Here is a 9083-nt window from a genome sequence, read left to right as displayed (position 1 = left end):
CGCCCGCCGCGGGGGAGCCGGACGCCGCGGGCATTTAACGCCCTAAGCTCGCGGCTCGCGGCGTCCGCCCTGAGACGTTCGTCCTGGACCTTCCTGCCCTCCCGCTCCTCACGCCTGGCCGCGCTGTGGCCCCCCGGGCCACCCCTGAATCCCTCGGGTTCTTCGTAGCTAGTCTTAATCCGTCTTGGAGAGACCTCGCGGCTCTCCCGGTCTCCATCCGCCTCCGGACCTGCAGTCGAGCTCTGCGCCCAGTCGAGGCGCTGGCCTGGCCTGGGAGGTCACCCTTCTCGGCTCTCAGGGTGCTCAGCCCCTGGGGTCGCCGAGGTGGCTTGGGGGCACACCGCCCCGCGGCGGGCTCAGCTCCCAAGGCGTCAGGGCCGGTGGCGTCCGCCTGGGCGCGGCAGCCGCCAAGGAAGGTAGGTGGCCGCGGGCTCGACCCCTGACTTGGGATAGGGGGCTGTTCCGCGGTCCTTTGGGACAGAGGGAAATGGGGTGTTTACACACCCGGCGCGACGGCCAAGATCGATTCCGGGTCTCCAGGTGGTGGTCAGAGTTGGAGGTGCGGGTTTGGGGTGCTAACGGTCAACTGTACCCGTGGAGGTTTGGCTCGGCCTAGAGCTGGGTCGAATAGGGGTCGCTGGGCTGTGTTGAAGGGTCGCGGGATCCCTGTGCCTTCCTCTGGGACTCGGGTGGGCTGGGAGAGGGATCTGCTTTGGATCGCTTTGGGCGTGGGGGTGGCGCGTGTTCCCTGTCAAAGCTGGGAGAAGGGATGCGGGCGACAACTTGTAGCGTTCGGTTCTGATAAACAGGGCCGGCTGCGGAGGGAGGATTCCGATTGGGGTCAGGTTTCCTTGGAATGGTTCCCTGAGCAAGTGCACGTGGGCCCCGTGCTGCTGGCCAGGGCCGTTTGGCTCTTAGGGATTGATTTGGGTGTTTCTAGCCATGTCTGCTGCTATCTGGCCATGTTTGTTCCTCTTCGTGGTGGTGCCCTGACAGCGTCTCTGCAGACAAATTGCAATTAGAGGGCTCTTCTAGTCATTCCTTAAGAAATGTCTTAAGGTGTTTAATTGATGTCATTAAAGCCTTAAGGGGTTACGCAGTCTCCCTGCTTGCCTGGATCTTACTGCCTTTCATAAATCTTCCCACCAGGATTGTGGGTTGGCTACAAGGTCAGCTGAAGAGAGGTGAGATGAGTGTGCCAAAGGATGGGAGTGTGTGTGAGCCCCCAAAGACCTTGACCGTGTCGCAGAGCCATCCAGGGGTGTACGTGAACTTGATGATGTATGGGTTGTAATGCTGCTGCTCGCCTTTGATGTATTGAGGCTGCGGTTTGTCCTTGTCGCTTCTTTTCCCTGCAGAGATGGAGCATGTGTGTGTGTAATCAAATCCTCCCACAGAAAACATGTGAATTTACCAGATTAGCACTACATTTGGGAAAGTAAATGGTCAGTAATTGACTCCAATTTTAAAGCATTTTTAAAAATTTTTATAGATTTAGGGAATAGGGGAGAGGCAAAGATTTATTTTTCTGAACAGTTTTTTTTTTTCCTTTTTACCCAGGGTAATTAAGCATGCTGGCAAAGAGAGGAAGCAATAGAGAGTGGCTTCATCATTTATCAAGCATTACTTGTCCAATAAATGAAGGATTTCTTTGCCCTTTTCCCACATTCTTTTTACTCAGCATAACCACTGTCCCTAAGCTGTTGTCCTTCATCATGAAACATACATAATGGGTTGACCCATTACCAAGCCAATACCCACCTTTCCAAGATTGTTGCCAAAATTAAATGTGAATTTGAGTGAATAATGACACATAATAGGCACTCAATAAATGTTAGCACTTACTGTTTGTGATTTTCCCCATATCTATAAATTTATACCTTTGTGTCCCAATTGTTCAAGTCAAACATTTAGAATTTATTTTCAACTCATTTCTGTACTCAGCAACCCAATTAATAAGGAAATCTGTAACATCAAACATATCTTCAATTGTTCTCTACTTGACCTCCACTCCTGGCACTGTAGACTGAGCCAAGCCATCACTATCTCTCACTTGTAGCTTTACAGAAATCGCTTACTTTGTCTAACACCTTTCTTGCCATTCCATGCCCTAGTCTCCATTTACCAACACCAGAATGATATTTTAAAATGTAAATTGAGGGGCCAGCAGGTTGTGTGGTGGTTAAGGTGTTAGACTCCCACATGGCCGACCACAGTTCAAGTCCCAGACTCAGTGGTCTGAAAATCACGACGGGTGGGCATGTGTGTGTATGCCCAAAATCCCAAGAGGAAAATGGAGGAGATGGGATTGTGGAGTGGCCTTACTCCCCCAGGGAATGACTTCTCACTTTCCCTGTCTCCAGCAAACATATGTGCCCTGTGACAAATCCCCTGCACCCCCCCAAAAATGTAAATTGATCATGTTGCTCAGCTGCTTAAAATCCTGTAGTGGCTTCCTATCACATTTATAGTACAATTCTGACTCCTTTTCTAGGCTCTGTCTACTTCTCCCATCTCCTGGACCTTTATCCTCTTTGCTTATGTATTCTCCAGTCACATGGGCCTTTTTTCCCCCTTATGTCAAGTCATCAGATTCATTCCTATTTTGAGATCTTGTTGCTGTTACTCTGTTTCTGCCTCAGGTCTTCACAATGTTGACTCTTCCATATTGCTCAGATGTTAGTCCTCCCAGCTGCTTGTCCTAAGTGGAAGTCACTCTTGGATCATGGTGTACACTTTCAGCTTTTTCGTCATCTTAGCATTCATCATTGCGTGTTATTTTCTGATCTACTCACTTTTTATCTGTTATCAACATGCCTCATCAGATCATGAAAACCGTAAGAATAGGGACCTTATCTGCACTGTTCAAGGCTGCCTCCCCGTTAGAAGAGTGCTTGCTACATGTTAGGTGTTACATAAATATTAATTGGATTATGTGCGGCAGTAAATAGGGTAGGTATGGCCCTTGCCCCCAGAATGTATGGTTTACAGCAGAGTCAGCAAACCTTTTCTTAAAGGACAAGATAGTCAATAGTTAATTTGTAGGCCATGTGGTCTCTATTGCAGCGCCTCAGACCTGCCATTGGAACAGTAAAGCAGCTGTAAACAGCAGGCCAGTGAATGGGCATAGCTATGTTCTAGTCAAACCTTATTTAAAAGACAGGCAGTGGATCTCCCCTGTGGTTTCCTGACCCCTGGTCCTGAAGCAGCACTGTTAGGTGGAACTTGTGCAGTGACAGAGATGTGCTTTCTCTGCAATGTCCAGTTCAGTAGCCACTAACTACATGTGGCTATTGAGCTCTTGAAATGTGGCTATAATTTGACAGCTAAAAGCAGTTTAATAGCGTCAATGAAGCAGAGTTGACATATGATAAACTGCACATATTTGAAGTATACGAATCTATGTTTTCACCTTTGTGAACACCTATGAAACCATCTCTACAATCAAAGTAAGAAGCATACTCCCCATCTGCCAAAGTTGCCTCATGTTCCTTACCTAATCCTTTCAGTCCTTCTCCCTTCCCACAGCCACTGGTGTGCTTTCTGTCACTATAGATTAATTCACATTTTTAAGAATTTTATATAAGTGGAATTGGATTTCATATAATTTTTTGTCTGCCTTCTTTCATTTGGTAAAAATATGTTGAGATTCATCCATATTTTTGTGTTTATCAGTGGTTTATTGCATTACTGAGTAGTGCCATTGAATGGATAGACCACCATTTGTTTATCCATTCACCTGTTAATGGGTATTTGGATTATTTGCAGCTTTTGGCAGTTATAAATAAAGCTGCTATGAATATTTATATACAAGGCTTTGTATAGAGTTATTCTTTCACATCTTTTGAGTAAATAGTAGGTGTTTAAGTGCTGGTCATATTTTAGGTGTATATTTGAATGAAGAAAGTCAAATTGGTCTTTTCTGAAGTGAGTTTTACATTCCCTCCAGCAGTCCAGTTCCTCCACGTTCTCAGCAACACTCGTTATAGTCATCCTGGTGTATGTAGTTTGGATTTGCGTCTCCCTTAGTAACTAATGACATTGAGCATCTTTACTTTTGCTTGTCATGTGTACGTTATCTTTGGTGAAGCACATATTCAGATATTTTGCCTAGTTGTAATTGGGTTGTTGGCTCTCTTATTACTGAGTTTTGAGAGTTATTCTGGATTCAAGTCTTTTATCAGATAAATGATTTGCAGGTGTTTGCTCCTACTCTGCAGCTTATCTTTTTACTCATGTCATTCAAAAAAAAAAAAATAGAAGTTCTTTATTTTGGGGAAATTGTTTTTTTCATTAATTCTGCTTAATTATAATCAATTGGAATTTAAAGAACCACATGTGGTTACCCTTAGGAAGCACACCTAGGCTGAGAGGAAGAGACAAAAACAATTTTAAGAAATTAATAAATAGTGATAACTGTTATTAAAAAAGCAAACATGACTCTGATCTAGACAAATGTGAATGCTGAGTTGGACTGTTCACATTAGGGTGTTCAGGGGAGGCCTCATTTTAGTGACCCTTAACCCGTTTATGGATGAACAGGAGCATTTATAAATGGATTACAGGAAGTGGTGGCAGTAAATTCAAAGGTCCAGAAATGTATGAGGAGCTAGTTTGCACATACTATCTAAGAAGTCAGTATTTTATAGCCATATTTATTATTTTAACCTCAAGCAGAATTACCTGGCTGGATCAGTCACCTTTATTTGCTAGACAAAAGATTTAACTATTTCCAAATCTCAGGTCCACTCTCAGAAGGCAGCAATTTCTATCATCGAGGTTCTTTAGAGATATATACAATAAATTTCTGCAGTTCCTAAAAATAGAGCTCTAAAAAATAATAGTATATACATGATGCTTTACATTTTTCTGGAATAATACATCCTTGAGGTATCTGCATCTGTACAGAACAGTTTCAGTGAAAAGAAAGCAGATGTTAGAATCACTTTAGTTAGGGATGATTTGTGTCAGACTCAAGCACCCTGACCCTTTGATTTCACAGACTCATTGAAAACTTTTTAAATAAGATGAGTGTTGGCATAGGGAAGAGGAACTTACAGGCACAGAAAGCCATTCAAGGGGAAATAATTTTAAAATAGCTCTAACATTTTAAAATGTAGCAGCTGCTGTTGTAAACTTCATTCTGTCTTGTAGTTTTACATTCTCTGGGTCCAAATCTGTTTATAGCACCTTCTGGTGGAACACACCCCCAAGAGCCAACTTGGGCCGTGTGGCCATGTGTGGCCATGTGTGGCTTCCTGGGTTTGAATGAAACATCTCAGTGAGTAAGCTTTAGTTTTACTATTCAGTACTAGAAAAGTATTATGCCCATGGGCAAACCAGTATCCTACTGAGCTCCTCTCTAGTGTCATTCACCAAGAGAATAAAGAAAATAAGATGATTATGGCTGGGAGGATCCTGGAATTACTGAATTAGAATTAAATTTATCAGGAAAGACCTCTTGTATTCATGTGACTGTTGAACTTCTGATTATATTTTGTTTCTTTGTCTGTAAAATGAGGGTAGCAATCCATATTCTGAACATATCTGAAAGTTGTTATTTTATGGGTCAAAAGGTATATGACAACCCTTTGGGGAAAAAGGTGCAGAAATCATTAGTACTTTTACCATGTGATAATAGGCAACAAAAGCAATGGAGTTTGTAAAGGAAAAGAAGGAATTTTTTAAATAATTTCATACTATAGCATTTAAATGCGTATGAGTGAAGGCAGTCATTGCTGGAAGTCATGAATGTCAGATACCCTCTCCTCTCAGCCTAGGTGTGCTTCCCAAGAGTAACCACATGTGGTTCTTTAAATTCCAATTGATTATAATTAAGCAGAATTCATGAAAAAGTTAGAAAGGAGCAAAAAGATGCAATGATTGTAATTTATGGAAGAGTAAAGAAAATTTAGCAAAAATCTCTCCAAAAAAGAAAAAATATCTAAGTGAATATCTAACTATACTTATTAGACATCAACTAGATAAGTGAGTGTTAATATTTTTCTCCTAGAAAAAGGAACGGGGTCCTGTCAAGGCTACCAGTAGTAAGTAGCAGAACTGGAATTTGAACTCAGATCTTCCAACTCCACTTCACTTGACTCAACTTGGGCCGTGTGGCCATGTGTGGCCATGTGTGGCTTCCTGGGTTTGAATGAAACATCTCAGTGAGTAAGCTTTAGTTTTACTATTCAGTACTAGAAAAGTATTATGCCCATGGGCAAACCAGTATCCTACTGAGCTCCTCTCTAGTGTCATTCACCAAGAGAATAAAGAAAATAAGATGATTATGGCTGGGAGGATCCTGGAATTACTGAATTAGAATTAAATTTATCAGGAAAGACCTCTTGTATTCATGTGACTGTTGAACTTCTGATTATATTTTGTTTCTTTGTCTGTAAAATGAGGGTAGCAATCCATATTCTGAACATATCTGAAAGTTGTTATTTTATGGGTCAAAAGGTATATGACAACCCTTTGGGGAAAAAGGTGCAGAAATCATTAGTACTTTTACCATGTGATAATAGGCAACAAAAGCAATGGAGTTTGTAAAGGAAAAGAAGGAATTTTTTAAATAATTTCATACTATAGCATTTAAATGCGTATGAGTGAAGGCAGTCATTGCTGGAAGTCATGAATGTCAGATACCCTCTCCTCTCAGCCTAGGTGTGCTTCCCAAGAGTAACCACATGTGGTTCTTTAAATTCCAATTGATTATAATTAAGCAGAATTCATGAAAAAGTTAGAAAGGAGCAAAAAGATGCAATGATTGTAATTTATGGAAGAGTAAAGAAAATTTAGCAAAAATCTCTCCAAAAAAGAAAAAATATCTAAGTGAATATCTAACTATACTTATTAGACATCAACTAGATAAGTGAGTGTTAATATTTTTCTCCTAGAAAAAGGAACGGGGTCCTGTCAAGGCTACCAGTAGTAAGTAGCAGAACTGGAATTTGAACTCAGATCTTCCAACTCCACTTCACTTGACTTCTATGACTAAACTATAGTCATATTTATTATTATTTGTATAATAACAAAATATAGGAAAGTGTGGCTTAGACAGGCATACTCCTTTCCTGCAAGATGATCATACTCTTTGGGGCGCATTCTCTGCCCTCTCCAACACTGAATGTTATGTTCACAGCTACCACTAGGCAAACATTAAACATTGACAATGACGGTCAGTGGCACAGTCACTGGTCTAATTACTTGGTACCTTTGGGACTTTTATGCCTTGGCATCTGTCATTTTTAGACGATTTGTAGAAGTGAGGTAGACTTCAGGGGCTCTTCAGCCTGGCCTGATTTCCATGCTGATACCTGAGTTTTGCTTGCTGTTCAAAAGCTTGGCATAGACTCTAGACAAACACTCAGAATGATGTATCAAAGTGACATGTGGATGCACTGAATCCAATGCCTCAGATGATTCTGCTGTGCAAACTCATGTCCAGAAAACTTGGTTGAAACTGTCTTATTCAGTAAACTTGTATAGTCTTGTAAGTCTTGGGCCTAGGCAAGGAAAACAAAAACAAAAACAAAAACACTCACATCCATAGTTATTCTTACAATGTGAACACAAATAGCACATTGTAACACAGCAAAAGAAAAAATTCACTTTGGGGGGGCTGATCCAATGGCATAGTAGTTAAGGGAACCAGATCCTATATGGTCCACCATGCAGTTCAAATACTGACCCTAGTGGCTTGAAAAAAAAAACACTGGACATTTGTGCCTGAATGCCCCAAATCTCAACAGAATGAGGAATGGAGAAGGGATCATGATGTGACCGTGCCCCCATAGAGGTTGCTTTCTCTCTCTTTTTTTCTTTCTCTCTCTCTCCTCTGTGGCCAATGCATGTACCCTCTGGCAGTGGAAAAGAGAGAGAGCGAGCGAGAGAAAATTTTATTACTCTAAAATTCATGTGTTAGAACAGAATGAATTATGGCTTTTTCACAAAATAAAAGTTAAGGATAATCTTTTATTTTTTACACATTTGCCTAAAAAGTAATGGTTAATTTCGAAGATTGAATCTCCTAAGTTAAAACAAGTAGTTGGAACTCATAGGCTGAAAATTCACAAGTCACAGATTTCTGTTTTTGCTTTGACTTCTGAAGTAAGATCGTCAGGAAGCAATTTATCACTCTCCGTGACTTCATCATTCTGCCAGGTTATGGTTGGTAAAAGGTCTGCAGGACAAAAAGTAGAATATGTTCAGTAGACTGAAAAGAAGTGAGAAAACTGATGTACGACAAAAATGACATCCTCTTCTGTCAGCTCCTCAAGTGTCTGAATTCTTTCACCGTCCCTGCCCTTCCATCCAGGACTGTGACTGTTCTTTCCAAAGCAGAGCTATTTTATGCTTTACAGGACCAAATACAACTCACAAAAAATATGTAGCATTTGCCTTCCTAGAAGGTATTTATAGCTGGAAAGTACTAGATTTCAACTTAAATTGCCATGAAAACATATTATACATTGTCAAAATAGGTATACAAGGTTGTGTGTGTATGTGCATATTGTACAAGGGGACTTCAAAAAGCTTATGGGGGACGAATTAAAGTATAAGTTCCTTGATTTTTAAAATGTATTTAATTTGTTATTATCATCATCTTATTATTTAATTTGCCACAGGGCACATGCACTCATCAGAGAGAGAAAGAGACAGAGAGGGAAAGTGAGAGAGCAAGGCACCAAGGCTGGGACTTGAACCACGACTGACCACGTGGGAGTCCAGTGCCTCAACACTCACACCACCTGCTGGCCCCTAAGTTCCTTGATTTGATTGTCATGTTCTGCATGCATACTTTGAGAAACCACATTGTGTGCTGTAGAGATATACAACAATTAAATGTGAATAATAAATCCTAAAATTTTTAATAGGACAAGTTTATTTTGGTGCAAAAGTTTTTTGTTTTTTTTTTTCAGTCCATGAATAGTTTTTTATAGTACGCATCTCCCATTAACTTTCTGAGGATCCCTCATCCTCATACATACACACAGAAAAGGTACACAGTGCTTTGAGGAAACATATTTTATTACCACAATTCAGAGGGGCTTCATAACTCATGCCCCTCCTGTCTCCAG

The 9083-nt window shown here is 41.2% G+C and overlaps 1 protein-coding gene across 1 annotated transcript in view; it reads left to right on the top strand.

The window, feature by feature from the left end:
- Positions 1–345: 345 nt before the first annotated feature.
- ARHGAP20 (Rho GTPase activating protein 20) overlaps positions 346–9083 on the top strand; it is a 118366-nt gene continuing 109628 nt past the window's right edge. Inside the window, exon 1 of the mRNA XM_006150969.1 lies at positions 346–416. The gene's annotated coding sequence lies outside the window, so the exon portion shown is untranslated. The remainder of the gene's footprint in view (positions 417–9083) is intronic.

The sequence above is a fragment of the Tupaia chinensis genome, unplaced genomic scaffold, assembly GCF_000334495.1.
Source record: "Tupaia chinensis unplaced genomic scaffold, TupChi_1.0 Scaffold000311_2, whole genome shotgun sequence".
Lineage (NCBI taxonomy): Eukaryota > Metazoa > Chordata > Mammalia > Scandentia > Tupaiidae > Tupaia > Tupaia belangeri.
This window is presented reverse-complemented; position numbering and strand designations above follow the sequence as displayed.